Source organism: Hyperolius riggenbachi, chromosome 7 (genome assembly GCF_040937935.1).
Source record: "Hyperolius riggenbachi isolate aHypRig1 chromosome 7, aHypRig1.pri, whole genome shotgun sequence".
Lineage (NCBI taxonomy): Eukaryota > Metazoa > Chordata > Amphibia > Anura > Hyperoliidae > Hyperolius > Hyperolius riggenbachi.
This window is the reverse complement of record NC_090652.1, coordinates 7,358,857-7,378,803: the sequence shown is the minus strand read 5'-3', so window position 1 is coordinate 7,378,803 and position 19,947 is coordinate 7,358,857. Positions and strand designations below refer to the sequence as shown.

General features: G+C 47.2%; 1 protein-coding gene across 5 annotated transcripts in view; it reads right to left on the bottom strand.

The window, feature by feature from the left end:
- The window catches only part of RAI1 (retinoic acid induced 1), a 275,318-nt gene that overhangs the window by 190,000 nt on the left and 65,371 nt on the right, over positions 1-19,947 (bottom strand). Inside the window, exon 1 of one of the 5 annotated variants that reach the window (XM_068243539.1) lies at positions 18,765-18,833. The exons of the other annotated variants lie outside the window; for them this stretch is intronic. The gene's annotated coding sequence lies outside the window, so the exon portion shown is untranslated. Of the gene's footprint in view, positions 1-18,764; positions 18,834-19,947 lie in introns of those variants that run through there. 5 annotated transcript variants of the gene reach the window in all.

Here is a 19,947-nt window from a genome sequence, read left to right as displayed (position 1 = left end):
TGGGATACACTATGAAAAGCACTGGGAAGCTGGGATACACTATGAAAAGCACTGGGAAGCTGGGATACACTATGGAAAGCCCTAGGAAGCTGGGATACACTATGGAAAGCCCTGGGAAGCTGGTATGCACTATGGAAAGCACTGGGAAGCTGGCCTGGGATACACTATGAAAAGAACTGGGAAGCGGGGATACGCTGTGAAAAGCACTGGGAAGTTGGGAAACACTATGGAAAAAACAGGGAGCTGGGATATGCTATGGAAAGCACTGGGAAGCTAGGAAACACTATGGAAAGCACTGGGAAGCTGGGATACACTATGGAAAGCACTGGGAAGCTGGGATACACTATGGAAAGCACTGGGAAGCTGGGATACACTATGGGAAGCACTGGAAATGTGAGATACACTATGGAAAGCACTGGGAAGCTGGGATACACTATGGAAAGAACTGGGAAGCTGGGATACACTATGAAACACATTGGGAAGCTGGGATACACTATGGAAAGCACTGGGAAGCTGGTATACACTATGGAAAGTACTGGGAAGCTATGATAAAATATATAAAGCACTGGGAAGCTGGGATACACTATGGAAAGTACTAGGAAGCTGGGATATGCTATGGAAAGTACTGGGAAGCTGGGATATACTATGGAAAACACTGGGAAGCTGGGATACACTATATAAAGCACTGGGAAGCTGGGATATGCTATGAAAAGCAATGAGAAGCTGGGATTCACTATGGAAAGCACTGGGAAGCTAGGATACACTATGGAAAGCACCGGGAAACTGGGATACACTATGGAAAGCACCGGGAGCTGGGGTACACTATGGAAAGCCCCCGGAAGCTGGGATACACCATGGATAGCACTGGGAAGCTGGGATGCACTATAGAAAGCACTGGGAAGCTGGGATACACTATGGAAAGCGATGGGAAGCTGGAATACACTATGAAAAGCACTGGGAAGCTGGGATACACTATGGAAAGCGCTGGGAAGCTGGGATACACCATGGAAAGCACTGGGAAGCTGGGATACATTATGAAAAGCACTGGGAAGCTGGGATACACTATAGAAAGCACTGGGAAGCTGGGATACACTATGGAAAGCACTGGGAAGCTGGGATACACTATAGAAAGCACTGGGAAGCTGGGATACACTATGGAAAGCACTGGGAAGCTGGGTTCCACTATGGAAAGCATTGGGAAGCTGGGATACGCTATGGAAAGCACTGGGAAGCTGGAATACACTATGGAAAGCACTGGAAAGATGGGATACACTATGGAAATTACTGGGAAGCTGGGATACATTATGGAAAGCACTGGGAAGCTGGGATACACTATGGAAAGCGCTGGGAAGCTGGGATACACTATGGGAAGCAGTGGAAATGTGAGATACACTATGGAAAGCACTGGGAAGCTGAGATACACTATGGAAAGAACTGGGAAGCTGGGATACACTATGAAAAGCACTGCAAAGCTGGGATACACTATGGTATGCGCCGGGAAGCTAGGATACACTATGAAAAAAAACTTGGAAGATGGGATACAATATGGAAAGCACTGGAAAGCTGGTATACACTATGGGAAGCCCTCAAACTTTGAGATACACTATGGAAAGCATTGGGAAGCTGGGATAACTATGGAAAGGACTGGGAAGCTGGGATACACTATGTAAAGCACTGGGAAGCTGGGATACACTATGGAAAGAACCAGGAAGCTGGAATACACTATGAAAAGTACTGGGAAGCTGGGATACACTATGGAATGAACTGGGAAGCTGGGATACCCTATGGAAAGCCCCGGGAAGCTGGCATACACTATGAAAAGCACTGGGAAGCTGGGATACACTATGGAAAGCACTGTAAAGCTGGAAAACTCTATAGAAAGCACTGGGAAGCTGGGATACACTATGGAAAGCGATGGGAAGCTGGAATACACTATGAAAAGCACTGGGAAGCTAGGATACACAATGGAAAGCATTGGGAAGCTAGGATAAACTATGGAAAGCATTGGGAAGCTAGGATACACTATGGAAAGCATTGGGAAGCTAGGATACACTATGGAAAGCATTGGGAAGCTGGGATAAATTATGGAAAGCACTGGGAAGCTGGGATACACTATGGAAAGCCCCGGGAGCAGGGATACACTATGGAAAGCACTGGGAAGCTAGGATACACTATGAAAAACAATGGTAAGCTGGGATATACAATGGAAAGCACTGGGAAGATGGGATACACTATGGGAAGCACTGGGAATCTGGGGTACACTATGGGAAGCCCTCAAAATTTGAGATACACTATGGAAAGCACCGGGAAGCTGGGATACACTATGGAAAACACTGGGAAGCTGCAATACACTATGGAAAGTGCTGGGAAGCTGGGATACACTATGGAAAGCACTGGGAAGCTGGGATATACTATGGAAAGCACTGGGAAGCTGGGATACACAATGGAAAGCATTGGGAAGCTAGGATAAACTATGGAAAGCATTGGGAAGCTAGGATACACTATGGAAAGCATTGGGAAGCTGGGATACATTATGGAAAGCACTGGGAAGCTGGGATACACTATGGAAAGCACTGGGAAGCTGGTATACACTATGGAAAGCACCGGGAGCAGGGATACACTATGGAAAGCACCGGGAGCCAAGATACACTATGGAAAGCACTGGGAAGCTAGGATACACTATGGAAAACAATGGGAAGCTGGGATACACAATGGAAAGCACTGGGAAGATGGGATACACTATGGGAAGCACTGGGAATCTGGGGTACACTATCGGAAGCCCTCAAAATTTGAGATACACTATGGAAAGCAGCGGGAAGCTGGGATACACTATGGAAAACACTAGGAAGCTGCAATACACTGTGGAAAGTGCAGGGAAGCTGGGATACACTATGGAAAGCGCTGTAATACACTATGGAAAGCACTGGGAAGCTGGGATACACTATGGAAAGAACCAGGAAGCTGGGATACACTATGGAAAGCACTGGGAAGCTGGGATACACTATGGGAAGCACTGGGAATCTGGGGTACACTATGGGAAGCACTGGGAATCTGGGGTACACTATGGAAAGCACTGGGAAGCTGGGATACACTATGGAAAGAACCAGGAAGCTGCAATACACTATGGAAAGTGCTGGGAAGTTGGGATACACTATGGAAAGCACTGGGAAGCTGGGGTATACTATGGAAAGCACTGGGAAGCTGGGATACACTATGGAAAACACTAGGAAGATGGGATACACTATGAAAAGCACTGGGAAGCTGGGATACACTATGGAAAACACCGGGAAGTTGCGATACGCTATGGAAAGCACTGGAAAGCTGGAATACACTATGGAAAGCACTGGGAAGTTGGGATACACTATGGAAAGCACTTGGAAGCTGGGATACACTATGGAAAGCGCTTGGAAGCTGGGATACACTATGGAAAGCGCTGGGAAGCTGCAATACACTATGGAAAGCACTGGGAAGCTGGGATACACTATGGAAAGCGCTGGGAAGCTGCAATACACTATGGAAAGCACTGGGAAGCTGGGATACACTATGGAAAGCATTGGGAAGCTGAGATACACTATGGAGGGGAACTGGGCAGCAGGGATACACTATGGAAAGAACTGGGAAGCTGGAATACACTATGGAAAGTGCTGGGAAGCTGGGATACCCTATGGAAAGCGCTAGGAAGCTGGGATACACTATGGAAAGCACTGGGAAGCTGCGATACACTATGGAAAGCCCTGGGAAGCTGCAATACACTATGAAAAGCACTGGAAAACTGGGATACACTATGGAAAGCACTGGGAAGCTGGGATACACTATGGAAAGCACTGGGATACACTATGGAAAGCCCTGGGAAGCTGGGATACACTATGAAAAGCACTGGGAAGCTGGGATACACTATGGAAAGCACTGGGAAGATGGGATACACTATGAAAAGCGCTGGGAAGCTGGGATACACAATGGAAAGCATGGAAAGATGGGATACACTATGGAAAGCACTAGGAAGATGGGATACACTATGAAAAGCACTGGGAAGCTGGGATACACTATGGAAAACACTGGGACGTTGCGATACGCTATGGAAAGCACTGGAAAGCTGGAATACACTATGGAAAGCACTGGGAAGCTGCAATACACTATGGAAAGCACTGGGAAGCTGGGATACACTATGGAAAGCGCTGGGAAGCTGCAATACACTATGGAAAGCACTGGGAAGCTGGGATACACTATGGAAAGCATTGGGAAGCTGAGATACACTATGGAGGGGAACTGGGCAGCAGGGATACACTATAGAAAGAACTGGGAAGCTGGGATACACTATGGAAAACACCGGGAAGTTGCGATACGCTATGGAAAGTGCTGGGAAGCTGGAATACACTATGGAAAGCACTGGGAAGCTGGGATACACTATGGAAAGCACTGGGAAGCTGGGATACACTATGGAAAGCAGTGGAAAGCTGGGATACACCAACAGGGAATGTAATTTTTCCTTATACGTTACTTTTCTATATATGTTTCTTTTAGCGTTGAAAAAAAAAAAAAAAATATATATATATATATATATATATATATATATATATATATATATATACACACACACACACATACATATATACACAAAATTGTATCTAAGTATAATGAAACCCTCTGCAATGTAGTATATTCAGCACAGCACCTGACGCGCTCCGCCTGACAGACCGTGCGTTCCTGCGCAGCGCTGAGGTAATGCTTTGTGAGGGAACGCATCCCGCTACAGGGCTTGTCATAATCTTTTTTTCATGTGCAGGAAGATAAATCCCCCATTTGCTGTGTCTGAACATAATCCAGTTATTTACTCTTAGTTTTGCTGTGAAATCAAAGGGCTTAGGCTGTTTTTACCTGACGTTTCCCAGACAGTTATCTCTGATTGCAATCCTCCTCTTCCTCCTCGCACACGCCAGCCTCCCCCGCTAACGCCAAATTTCAGACGCCGCCAGAACCTTCGTCCAGAGCAGGAAGGGGGAGACCATGCCCAGTATGGAGTAAATGAACTACCTGCACCCTCTCTACCGGCCAATCAAATTCTACCTTTAAGGGTCCTTTCACACTGGCACTGTGCGGCATTTTACCGCGGACTAACGCTAGGGCAATGAAAGTCTATGGAGAATATCAGTAAAATAAGCACGGCGGTGTTTGGCCCGTGGGCCGGAGTTTGACATGTATGGTCTATGGCGAGGCGCGTCCTGCGGATGCAAATTCGTATGCATTTGTGTGCGAATTTTTACATGAAAACGCGTACGTTTTCGTGTTTTTGTGTAAGTATGCGAATTTAACCATGTCAGTGCCTGTTTGCTTTTACACTGATTCTTAGGCGAACACGTAGGCGAATTTGCATGGAAAATTCGCATAGCGAAAACGCAGGCAAATTTCCTATTAAGTACATTACAGGCGAATTGCACACTAGCTTTGCGGTGCGAATTCTGATGGCTCTGCTGTGCAGATTTCTTCTGCACAGTCCACTGCTCAGAAGTGGAAACAGGCCCATTGATTTACATTGGTTATGCGAATCTGCATGCAGATTCGCTCTAGTGGAAGAGGGCCCTTACAGAGAACCAGAGACAAAGCACCCTCATGTATTTTACCATATAGATCAGTGGGAACATTAGAGAAAACACCTATCTTGCTTTCTGTTTTATTCTGCACTGCACAGCTTGTTTCTTATCAGCCCTGATAAAATTCAGTCTGGCTTTGCTCAGGAATATTTATAGCTCAGTCTGTGTTCTCTCATGTCTTTTCAAGTCCAAGCCTGCCCCCTTCTGGCTCTGCTCAGGAATCATTATAGCTGAGTCATTATAGCAAAGCCAGACTGAATGCTCAGTCGGGGATTTTATCAGGTCTGATAAGAAACAAGCTGTGCAGTGCAGAATGAAACAGAGAGCAGGGTAGGTGTTTTCTCTAATGTTCCCACTGATCTATATGGTAAAATACATGCGGATGCTTCCTCTCTGGTTCTCTTTAAGGTTCCCAAAAATACTTGATTTTCCTGTTCGATTGACCATTAGATTCAATTATCTTATCGGGTCAGAAAAACAGAAGATTGCCTTCTTAAAACAGAAGGTATTTGCAATTATCAAGGTTGGAGTAAGCATATGAGGTCTCCCACAATGCACCACTGCTGAATATGCATCACTGCTAAATATGCAAATCATCCTTTGTTGTCCCTGATAGCTAGCCACACCTCCAGATCTGCTGGAATGCAATGATGATTTGCATATTCAGCCAATCTCCCCATTGGCTGACAATTATCCAAAAGATCCAGTTCAAACTCCTAACATTATCATAGAAAGCTCTACATAAGTTCTCCCGTCCATATATTTGCTCACTAATCGTCAGATGCGGTTGTATGCAAATTTTCATGTGAATTCGCATACGATTTCGCATGGCTGACTATGTATGCGAATTTAACCATGGCTATGCCTGTGTGCTTTTCCATTGTTTTCATGCAAAATTGTATGCGAATTTGCATGAAAATTTGCATACCAAAACCGCATGCAAATTTCCTATTAAATACATTGTATGCAAATCGCATAGCGGTATGCAAATTCCGATGGCTCTGCCGCGCAAATTTTTTTCTGCACAGAAAAACGCTCAGAAATCCTGACAAGTGGAAACCGTCCCATCCCCTTGTATTACCCATGCTAATTTGCATGTGGGATGCGCATGCGAATTCTCGATAGTGGAAACGGGCCCTTACTCCTCCCAGGAGGCCCTCTTGTCCTCTAACTCCTCTCACTCCCACATCCAGGACTTCTCACGAGCATCACCTCTCCTTTGGAACTCTCTACCCCAGCCAGTATGTCATGCTAGAAAACCTAGAAACGTACTCTCATTACTCACCTTTTCAGACAAGCCTATCATTTACTATAGGTTGCACTGAAAGGGGAACTGAAGTAAGAGGTATACGGAGGCTGCCATATTTATTTCCTTTTAACCAATACCAGTTGCCTGGCAGCCTGGCTGGTCTATTTGGTTTCAGTAGTATCTGAATAACACCAGAAACAAGCATGCAGCTAGTCTTGTCAGATCTGACTTTAAAGTCTAAAACACCTGATCTGCTGCATGCTTGTTCAGGGGCGATGGCTAATAGTATTAGAGGCAGAGGATCAGCAGGGCTGCCAGGCAACTGGTATTGCTTAAAAGGAAATAAACATGGCAGCCTCCATATACCTCTCTCTTCAGTTCCACTTTAAGGTTCACTGACTCATCCACTAACCCCTGTGTCTCCACCCCACTACCCTCTAGATTGTAAGCTCGCAAGGGCAGGGACCTCCTCCTAGTGTTTCTTATCCTGCTGTAATTTATCATATGAACATATAACCGTATTGGTGACGTCTCAACCCACACATTAGCTTTGTATGCATTTGTATTGCTGGTTGTCCAGGTTGTACGGAGTTCTGACCATCTCATCTATCTAAGCTCCCCACTTTATGTTTTCGACCATGTACAGCGCTACGGAAAACATTGGCGCTATATAAATAAAAAATAATAATAATTTATGAATGCAGAATATATAAGGTACAGAAATCGAGGACCAGGAAGAGAAGCTCTGTGAGAACGCTGATTGTGGCGATTTTATAAATGACAGAAATAAGCAATATATTAGCGCAGCAGTGACGGTGCATGCATTGTTCTATTATCGCGCGCTTAGATATTAGCCCCCCCGGCAGACGCCGCTCAGGACCGGCACACATCTGTGCTCGCCATCTCCTAAGACAATAAAACGTGATGGAATTGTTCAACACAAAGGAGTACAGCGTATATAATAATAATAATACTAACGACGGGGGAATTTTTTTTTTTTTTTTTTTTATAGTATTCATTATTTGAGGGTTATTAAAAAAAAAATGTATGGGGTTAACAACATCCATGGCAACCCTGGCGTTCTCCTGCGCCAAATCCAACGTGTGCAATAATAACGCCGGGCTAATCTGAGATTATGAAAGCGTTTTCGTGTCGTGGCCGCTGGGAGCGAGGCGCTGCGTCAGCCGGCTATAAACGCACGGAAAATATATCAAGTGTCCTCGAGGAAGAAACGCTAAAACAGAGGCGATTGTGTCTGGGAAAAGAACAATACCGAGAGTACAGAGGCGGGCAGAAACCGCTAACGAGCCTTGTTTGAAACCCCCTCGCGAGACGCCGACGTAAGCATGGCATGTGATAGCTTAGTAAGCAAATGTTCTGCAGCATCCCCCCCCCCCCCCCTCCTCCTCTTCTGCAAATCGAAATTACACTTCCAGAGCGGAAAATCCTGCTTTAAAGGACAACTTCAGTGAGTAGAATATGGAGGTTACTGTATTTATTTCCTGTTACACAATACCAGTTGCCTGGCAGCCCTGCTGGTCTATTTGGCTGTAATAGTGTCTGAATCGCACCAGAAACAAGCATGCAGCTAGTCTTGTCAGATCTGACAATAATGTCAGAAACACCTGATCTGCTGCATGCTTGTTCAGGGGCTATGGCTGAAAGTATTAGAGGCAGAGGATCAGCAGGACAGGCAGGCAACTGGTATTGCATAAAAGGATTAAAATATGGCAGCCTCCATATACCCCTCTCACTTCAGTTGTCCTTTAAAGAACCACTACAAATGTTATAGGGAACCTAAAGCAAGAGGTATATGGAGGCTGCCATATTAATTTCCTTTGAAACAATGCATATTGCCTGCCCGTCCTGCTAATCCTCTGCCTGTAATACGTTCTACCATAGCCCTTGAACAAGCATGCAGATCAGGTGACTGAAATGTGACTGGATTAGCTGCATGCTCGTTTCAGGTGTGATTCAGACTCTACTGCAGTCAGAGAGATCAGCAAGACAGCCAGGCAACTGGCATTTTTTACAGGAAATAAACATAGAAGCCTCGATTTAGGGGCGTGATTCATCAAGGTGCGCTGCTAAAGCAGCTCAGCTTAATGTGCAGTAGTGCGTGCTGTGCACGCCTTACATAGCAACGCTCGCTGCGTGCCTTCCGTTAGTGATGCGCATTGCTTACATAGCAACGCGTGTAACTTTCAATGCGTATCGATGTCGCGATACTTCACTAACAGCGGCTACTATGACAAATAACATGTTTATTGTCATAGTAGCCGTTGTACTGCAATATTTCACAGGACCGCCCGCATTGGAAATTACACGCGTTGCTAAGGAAGCAATGTGCATAACTAAGGGAAGGCGCGCTCCTTACATGGGCACAAGCTCTGCTATGTAAGGCGTGCATATTAAAGGAATACTGTTGGAGGGTCGGGAGAAAATTAGTTGTATTTACCCGGGGCCTTTAATGGTCCGAAATTCCAGAAGGGAACCGGAGGCGGGGCCGGAGCATCGGTGAGCGGCTGCGCGGCACAGGATGTATGTGGGGGACCATTAGAAGCCCCGGGTAACTTCAACTCATTTTCCCCCGACCCCCCTACAGTATCCCTTTAAGCTGTGCTGCTTTAGCAGATGAATCAGGCCCCAGGTTCCCTTTAAAATTAAAATACATACTGTACATTTCTCCCACAGTAAAATGCCCTGTACATTACTATGTTACTGTCACTTACAGTAGGCAGTGAAAACATGGAAAACCTGGCAGGTGTTGGACTAGTCCATCTCAGAGGTGGTGTCGCTAGGGTTGGTGTTACCCACTGCGGTAACTCATTACTGGCATAATAGCACGGTGACCGTGGTGGCCCCGTGGCCTACTCCTCCTCACTGTGTTGCAGAGTAAGGGAAGTGCTGTTGTGTAATAGGTCCCTGCTCCATCACTGCATCGGGTCTCTTCCTGGCAGCCGCACGCTATATGCTGCCATCCTGCGGCCCCTGATGCATGTCATGTGATCGGAAGCCGGGCATGCACCATAAAACGAGAGGCTGCACCCAACAGCTTCTGATACATGTCATGTGATTGGAAGCCTGATGCATGTCATGTGATCGGAAGCCAGGGATGCAGCATAAAATGAGAGGTTGCTAGGAGGAAGAGGAGACGTGCTCCGGCACTGCATCGGGACTCCTGTTTGTGGCAGCCGCACGCTCTATGCTGCCATCCTGCAACTCCTGATGCATGTCATGTGATTGGAAACCTGATGCATGTCATGTGATTGGAAGCCTGATGCATGTCATATGATTGGAAACCTGATGCATGTCATGTGATTGGAAGCCTGATGCATGTCATGTGATCGGAAGCCAGGGATGCAGCATAAAATGAGTGGCTGCTAGGAGGAAGAGGAGACGTGCTCCGGCACTGCATCGGGACTCCTGTTTGTGGCAGCCGCACGCTCTATGCTGCCATCCTGCAACTCCTGATGCATGTCATGTGATTGGAAACCTGATGCATGTCATGTGATTGGAAGCCTGATGCATGTCATGTGATTGGAAGCCTGATGCATGTCATGTGATTGGAAGCCTGATGCATGTCATGTGATTGGAAACCTGATGCATGTCACGTGATTGGAAACCTGATGCATGTCATGTGATTGGAAGCCTGATGCATGTCATGTGATTGGAAACCTGATGCATGTCATGTGATTGGAAGCCTGATGCATGTCATGTGATTGGAAGCCTGATGCATGTCATGTGATTGGAAGCCTGATGCATGTCATGTGATCGAATCCCGGGTATGCAGCATAAAACAAGGGGCCGCCGGGAGGAAGAGGAGACCTGACACAACACCGGAGCAGCTTAATATTACACTGCTCCCTGCACTAAGGCCCCGCTCCCACTATATTTACCGCAGCTGACAGAGTTTAGAACGGATCCATTGCGGTAAGCAGAATAATTTTGGAGCGTTATAATCACCAGACAGCGGATACGTATCCCATAAGAAGCCCCACGGAGGAAACGCATCTTCTCCGGACTCCATCCGGACCACAAGGGACCATTGGAGGGGACACTACACGGTCGGCTCACACTGGCTGCTGGATATCCAGCTCTAGTGGGAACCCAGCCTAACTCTGTAAAGTTGGGGAAAGGGCATATGTGACCGGACATGCACAGGTGGGATGGGGAAGTTAGGGGGCCTATCAGGATTTTGGTTGGGTGCTTCTTGTTTTGCCCCTGCTGACTCCCCCCACCCCCTTCTTCATCAATACTAGGTAGCCTCTCGTGCAAGTATATGCACGCCATCGGTGAGCTGGACACAGGGAGAGACAAATGATGGCTCAACCACCTGCTGCTCTAATACCCGGAGGCGGTAAATTCTATTCCCCCTCCGGGTCCTAGCAACTTAGATGGAGGAGTAATGCTGGGTTTACCCCGTTTTACCCTTACGTGCCCCGCGCAGTGTAACATTACTGCTATGGCGGCTCCTTGTTTCAGTGTTCTGCGTCAAAACCAACTGCTTAAAGCCTCCCTAACCCCAGCCACACACAGATAGTAGTAATAGGGAGCCTTTGCTTGGCACCCTCCATATATAGGAGTGTTAGGTGGGTGTTCTCCCCCCATAAGGAGTGCATGTGTGCACATGCGCATTGACACAACACACGGACAGGATGACGCAGGGACACTTAGGGTTTATTATATAGGACTAGTGACCTAAGCCCGTTTAAAAACATGGCTCTAGGTCTGACACCGCTGCGTGCGCGCGCACACACGCCTGGCCGGCCCGCCCCCTGGCCCGCCCTGCGTCCGGTCCTAATGGCTGTCAATGCAGGACATGCGCAATAGCGCAAAAGCACTGACACAGGGACATGGGATGCAGAGACACTTGCCTTTTATTAGGTAGGATGCCATGCTCACCATCCTTGGGATGCCTGGAAGACCGGAGGTCTGCTGATTGCCTCTAGGTATACTACTTCTATTATTTTCAGCTAAATAAAACCATGTGCCATAAAGTATTGTATACATAAATAGTACTGAATATAGAGTACTGTATAGGCAGTCGTCACATCCCCTACAGTGCACAGATTGCAACTTGGGCCAAATAACCGGTATAACAAAAAAACATGGGGCATAATGGCAAAAAATTGTAAAATGTAAAATATGTGCAAACATAAACAAATAAGAAGTATGTTTTTTCCAGAGTAAAATGAGCCATAAATTACTTTTCTCCTATGTTGCTTACAATATATAGTAGTCACTTACAATAGGTAGTAGAAATCTGACAGAAGTGACAGGTTTTAGACTAGTCCATCTCTTCATAGGGGATTCCAGGGCTGTGGAGTCGGTACAAAAATCTTCCGACTCCAACTCCTCAGTTTATGAAATCACGACTCCGACTCCGGGTAACCAAAATGGCTCCGACTCCTTAGTCTAATACTTAACAGGGATGTGGATTTTGTACAAAAATCAGCCGACTCCGACTCCGGACTTCGACTACTCAGTTTATGAAATCAACGACTCCGACTCCAACTCAGACTCCGGGTGCCCAAAATTGCACCGACTCCTCGACTCCGACTCCAACTCCACAGCCCTGGGGGATTCTCAGCAAGGCTTTTATTCTTTATAAAGATATTCCCTAAAAAGGATTTAAACAATGATGCTGGCCAGCCTCCCTGCTCGCTACACAGTTTTTTTGGCAGTTGGACGGAGCAACTGCCATTCACTAACTGCTTTTGAAAATAAATAAATCCCTGAGAATCCCCCATGAAGAGATGGACTAGTCCAAAACCTGTCGCTTCTGTCAGATTTCTACCACCTACTGTGAGTGACAGCAACATAGGAGAAAAGTAATTTATGGCTCATTTTACTCTGGAAAAAAATGTACTTCTTATTTGTATATGTTTGCAAATATTTTAAATTTTACAGTTTTTCGCTGTAGTGCCCCTTTAATCAGGGGAATTGAAATGAGATGCAAATAACCATAAATATAAATGTTACTAAATGACAAGCAAACACTAGTTCTATGCACATAATACTAGCATGCAGACCAATACTACTGAACGCAAGCACATTTCAGAGTTGCCCCCCAATAATAGAGTTCTCACTAATTAAAATGCAGAGTTCACCAAATAACATTGAGCCCCCCTTCTACCTAATATTATACAGATTGACCCAATAACATGCAAGTTTCCCCCAAAACAATATTTAGACTTCCTCCAAATAACAAGTAGAATGACCACCAGATTGCCCCCAAAATAAAAGGCAGAGCTCCCCTAAATAGTATACAGATCTCCCCCAAATAAAAGCCCAGGTGTCGCCAAATAATACAGTGTGCTCCAATAATAACAGGCAGTATTGCCCCAAATAATATGCAGATGCCCCAAAATAACAGGGTCCCCTATAGCATGCGGAATGATCGAAAACAGCTAGGGTGACTCCAAATAAAATGCAAAGTGACCACAAAGAATATGTAGGCTGCCCTCGCTGTAGCATCCATGCCTTACAGAGTGCTTCTAGCTAGCAGCCAGAGTGCCCCCCAAAATAGCAAGCACAGCGCCCCCAAATAATATACAGACTGCCTCCATAAGAATATCAAGAGTGCTCCCAAAGACCAGCCAGAGTGCTCCCACAACACCAGGCAGAATAACCCCAAATAATATTCTCAGTGTGCCGCAAAAGTAACAGCTAGAATCCCCCAATGACGAGCAGAGTGTCCCAACAGCAAGCAGAGTTCCCCCAAGTAACATAATTAGGCAGACTGGTGGTGATCGCAGGCCTCCTCATTCCATTCAGCACAAACCCGCACATGCCAATCTCCTGGCCTAACCGGATGAAGATGGTGGGTGATGAGGCCAGGATCAGTCTAACAGATCACATGACTCCATTTAGGGAGATGCTCCTGCCGCTACAGTAAGGCGGGATCCACACTATAAGTGCTTTTCTGAGCGCTTGTGATGGCTAAACTTTTTAAAAATCACTCCCATTCACTTTTATTAAAATCGCGGTAAAAATCACATAAAAATCGCCGCAGTCGCGCAAATTGCATATGCATCAATAAAAGTGAATGGGAGTGACTTTTAAAAATTGCTCAAAAAGCGCTTAGCAATCACAAGTGCTCAGAAAAGCGCTTACAGTGTGGATCAAGCCACACAGCCTGTGAGCCACATAATCTGAGTATCCTCGCTAAACGGAAATTGTAGACTACCAACAAGAGAAGTGGTAAGATTGTACAATCAAGATTGTATCATTAGTAGGCACTTTAAGGTCTAGTGTAAAGGAGTGGTTAGAGAGTCATAAATTTGAACATATCCATCAGACTAGGGATGATCGATACAAAATAAAAATAATTCTGAGTTGATGCAGATTTTATGCACATTTTTATACTTATTTTATGCAGCTCAAAAAAGGACCTCATGTCTGAGAAGCTGCGTATGATTGGTCCGTTTTTCAAGTTGCAAACATCTGCATAAAAACAGGGAACACCAAGAGCCCCAATAGTGTCATTCGTACTGGACAAGGTGGCAATAAGTTTGTATTGCTAGATACTCACAAGTCAGGGTCACCAGCAGGCAACCACTGTAAAGGCAGGTGGGGAGATTGTCCTGACCCCACTCAGGAATAAGAAGTCGCTCTCTGTAGACAGGAAGAAAGGGTAGCAACCCTCCACCAAGGGTGGACTCAACATTGTATACAATGAACAGAGGCGCCAAAAGTATAAGATTAGATTAAATGAGCTTAAAAAACCAACTTAAATGGCAAAATTGAAGGAGGAAGTGGTGATCTTACCTCCCTCAAGCAGACACGACAACGACTGCGATTCAGACAGTCAAACACATTTATTAGAAACTCCAAAATGAAATGCAATGCGTTTCGCAGGTTCAATTCCGCTTCATCAGGCAATATAGGGAGGAGCATCAAACAATCTGCACAAGGATTCAAGTTAAGCGCCTCTGTGTTAAGCTCAATTAATCTAATCTTATACTTTTGGCGCCTCTGTTCATTGTATACATCTGCATAAAAATCAGCATCGACCCACCCCCGTCAGACCGGTGCTGCAGCGTCACATCTCACTGACACCCCCCCCCCCCCCCCCCAGCATCAGACCGGTGCTGCAGCGTCACATCTCACTGACCCCCTCCCCCCCCGCCTCTCCCTCCAGCATCAGACCAGTGCTACAGCGTCATGTCTCACTGACCCCCCTCCCCCCCCCAGCATCAGACCAGTGCTTCAGCGTCACATCTCACTGACAACTCCTCCCCCCCAGCATCAGACAGGTGCTAAAGCGTCACATCTCACTGACCCACTCCCCCCAGCTTCTCCCTCCAGCATCAGACCAGTGCTACAGCGTCACTTCTCACTGACACCCCCCCCCCCCCCCCAGCATTAGTCCGGTGCTGCAGCGTCACTTCTCACTGACACCCCCCCCCCCAGCATCAGACCAGTGCTACAGCGTCACTTCTCACCGCCCCCCCCCCCCCCTCCAGCATCTGACCGGTGCTGCAGCGTCACATCTCACTGACTCCCCCCCCCCCCCCCCAGCATCAGACCGGTGCTGCAGCATCACATCTCACTGACCCCCTCCCCCACCCCGCCTCTCCCTCCAGCATCAGACCAGTGCTACAGCGTCACTTCTCACTGATTCCCCCCCCCCCCCCCCCCCCCAGCATCAGACCAGTGCTTCAGCGTCACATCTCACTGACAACTCCTCCCCCCCAGCATCAGACAGGTGCTAAAGCGTCACATCTCACTGACCCACTCCCCCCAGCTTCTCCCTCCAGCATCAGACCAGTGCTACAGCGTCACTTCTCACTGACACCCCCCCCCCCCAGCATTAGTCCGGTGCTACAGCGTCACTTCTCACCGCCCCCCCCCCCCCCCCTCCAGCATCTGACCGGTGCTGCAGCGTCACATCTCACTGACTCCCCCCCCCCCCCCAGCATCAGACCGGTGCTGCAGCGTCACATCTCACTGACTCCCCCCCCCCAGCATCAGACCGGTGCTGCAGCGTCACATCTCACTGACCCCCTCCCCCACCCCAGCATCAGACCAGTGCTACAGCGTCACTTCTCACTGATCCCCCCCCCCCCAAGCATCAGACCGGTGCTACAGCGTCACTTCTCACCGACCCCCCCCCCAGCATCAGACCAGTGCTACAGCGTCACTTCCCCCCCCCCCCCCCCCTCCAGCATCTGACCAGTGCTACAGCGCAGATATTTCTCCACTTCATGACTTCCTTTTTTTATTTGGGAACATTTCCACCAGACTCTCTGCCAAGTGCAGCTGTGCCGGTGAGCCATTTGCACGGCGCCTGAAGCACCATCTGCGACGAAGTGACGGGAACAGTCGCCATACCGCTGCCAAACACAGACGCTTGTTTCCACGTTCTCTGAATGTATAGAAAGACCGCAGGCGATGATTGGCGTGTAAAGGCTGCCACACACCATGCAATCGTCACTTCAGATTCTGGATACTGTAATGGTTAAAGAAAATGTGAATCGGCAATAAACTTATGAGATAATGGATTTTATGTGTAGTACAGCTAATAAACAGAACATTAGTAGCAAAGAAAACAGTCTCATTTTGATTTCCAGTACAGCAAGAGTTAACTTCAGTTGTTATCTATGCAAAAGAGCTTCTCTGAGCTAACCCACCCACTGGGTGGAATACAGTCCTGTTTTCTGAAGCACTTAAACGGCCAAGAAACAGTGAGAGACCGCTTGAGATAAGGTTTTACTGCAGGGGAATTCAAAGTGTCATTATTTCTGCTTTGTTTTATAGCTTTAAAGACAGAGTGTGGTTTTAAAACTGCAAATATGACAGTATGATGCAATGATATATATATATATATATATATATATATATAAAGCTATATAACTGAAAATAAAAATGAGACTCTTTTCTTTGTTATGCATGTTCTGTTGATTATCTGTACGACACATACAATTCATTATATCATAAGGGGTTTTTTTTGCCTCTGGTTTGTTTTAAAGGGGTTCTGTGGGGGTTTCTGAAGATAAAAACTGCCACTTACCTTGGGCTTCTATGAGCCCCATGCAGCGGTAATGTCCCACGCCGTCCTGCTCCCATCCGCCGTTCCCCGCAGCTGGCACCGGGCTATTATTCGTCTGACATACAGACGAATAATGCGCGTTGCCGTGCCTCCGCTCGCGTCATCTGAGGCTTACTGCGCAAGCGCAGTACAACGGAGCCTTGTACTGCGCCTGCGCAGTAAGCTTCCGATGACGCAGGCGGAAGCGAGCGGGTGCGCGGCCACTCTAGCGCAGCCGCAGTTGGATCCCATGCCGCTTAGACCGGGGCCGGCGGCGGAGAACGGCAGATGGGAGGAGGATGGCGTGGGACATTACCGCTGCACGGGGCTGATAGAAGCCCAAGGTAAGTGTCCGTTTTTTTCTTCCACAATCCCCCACAGAACTCCTTTAAGGGCTCGTATCTCAGCTCTTCCTGTTCTGTAAACCAGCACCTATTCAGTATAGAGACCTTAGGCAAGACTCCTTGCCACTGCCTCTACAGCGCACCCAAGTGGCTGCAGCTCAAAGCGACTTGAGTCCGCCAGGAGAAAAGCGCAATGTAAATGTTATTTGTCTTATCTATTTCCGATTGAGAAAAAGATCAGATCAGGCAAAAAAAAAAAGCCTGCCAATTTAGAGCAACCGATCTCAAGGTCAAAATCGATCTCTTTCTCGACCGGAAATGCTGGAAAATATGAATAACAATACAGGCTATCGTTCTGTGTGAAGGTCCTTTCCATCCATTTTCAATCTATTTCCAATCATTTGAAAAATCTGATCGGAATTAAAAAAAAATTGCATATGTGTACATTGGCTTTCTTCTGTATCCGATCGATATCAGATCAGAATATCGATCTGATCACTCGCTTTGAATCTAAAGTGAGAATTGCATGGTGTGTACCATCCTCTGGGATACCCATTAACGGTAGAATATTTTCCCCAGGTACCGTTCTTTTCAGCAGATTTTTACAATCAAATTGTACAGAAAACCATGCAGTGTGTGGAGAAGAATGACATAATACGATTCCACCGATTGGAATAGAAAACTTTGTCAATCAGAAAGTTGGATTTTGCGATGGTATCTAAAGAGAAAAGGAGCCATAATTGTCTGGATTATGCGAATAATCAATAATTTCCTTCTGATTACATTCGATCAAGCAAACCTGATCGAACGATTGCATCTACAAAAATTGTACCGTTAATGGGCACCTTAAGTCACATGGTTCAACTGTTTCAAAAACAACTTGTGTGACTTTCCTAATGACCCCAAAGCTAACGCAGCCTATCGAACCGGCGTCTTCCAGACCGACACGCCAAAATGACGCAGCTCTCCAGCCAATGGCTCTGGGGTCGGTTGGCAGCCGATCAAACGATCAGCGCTATCTGTGCGTGTGTGGCGGGTACATTAGCGCCTAATCTCTACCGGGATGGAAACGACAGACGTAAATTCCTTGTTTTTTTATGTGGAGTAATGGCAGCGAGAAATAAAGGGAATAATAAGCAGGATAAATAAAGTCCTCCCTGCGCCCGATATCGCTTGATCTGACGGCTAGCAGGCTCTTTTTTCGTAAAACCAATTAGATAATCTGGCGGCAGACATCGACAACCCCAATTATCATTTCTCGTCTGTCCGCAGATTCCTTGAAGCTGCAGCCAAGCTGGCCGCCTGTCCGCCTTGGCCGCCTCCGCTGACCCTGTATGCGAGCTGGAAGCGCTCCCCTCTTCTCCGCACACTGACACTGGAGCAGGGGGGTTGGCTTGGCAACACTGCCAGAGAGACTCGCTCCCCCCCCCCCCCCCCCCCCCCCCCCGCCGCCTCCTGCGAGCGACACTTTAAAAGGCTCCCCTAACGAGCGCGCAGTCCTGTCCTCCCGCTAATTACGGCAGCCTGCTGATGACAAGATGAACTACCTGCAGAGCAGCCCCCATGAGCGGCGCGCTGAGCTGTGGGGCGGTCTTCATCGCAGACGGCGTCCTGACTGTGAGTGACAGGATGAGACGCGGCGAGGAGGGAGGGGGGACGCCAGATGCATTTCACAGACCAGTGAAGCGTCCGCCGCCCGCCTGGGAGGACGGCGGGTCACTCCCGCTCTCCGATACCTTCAGTCGCAGCGTTTTATGGCGAATGACGCTGCTCTGCGCCGTGCTGCTGCTGCATCGCTCGCCTCACACACAGGAGGAAGCGCTGAGACTGTAGAAAAGCCAGGCAGCCATATTGTGCTCTGAGCCCCTTCAGGATTTCACTGACTGTTAAAGGGCCAGGCCGCCACAGGCTAGTATTCCGCTCTCGCGCCGAAGGTTGTGTTTACCACAAAACTCAATTGGATCAGTGCTGGGGTACACACTGGGAAGGGAAACACCCAAAACAGTCTATTTTCCATATTTTAACTTTTATTTCTCCTCTTATCCTGGAGTTGCATGTCCTGGAGAAAGGAGAGGAGAGAACAGCTACAGGAAAGGCTTAAGCCTGATACACGTCTTCAAATATGATTGGCCAATCACTGACCAGTTTTACCACCTCCCTGTAGCATGAGGGGTGACAGACTTTGAATACTATGAACACATGGGGCCTGATTCACAAAGCGGTGCTAACAGTTAGCACGTTGGTGAAAAGCCCTTTATCACGCCTAAACTCAGATAAGGCGTGATAAGTTTAGGTGTGATAAGTTTAGGTGTGATAAGTTTAGATCGCACGGAAAGCAGCGCCATTAAACTCTATGCGAAGTGCACCAGACTTTGCTAGCGCAAAACTTTTGATCAGCTGTGCACTGCGGTGCTAACCCAGTTGGTGCTATAGTTATCACGCCTAAACTTATCACGCCTAAACTTATCACGCCTAAACTGGCTTTTCACCAGCGTGGTGCAATGGTTATCACGCCTAAAGTCTCTAACTGGGTTAGCACCGCTTTGTGAATCGAGCCCATTGTGTAGGTAAACCCTCCTAGTATATGGAATGGTAAAATTGGTCAGTGATTGGCCAATCAAAACTGAAGGTGTGTACAAGACTTTAAAGAGATCCTTAAACGGAACCTAAACTGAGAAGGATATGGATTTTTCCTTTTAAAATAATACCAGTTGCCCGACTCTCCTGCTG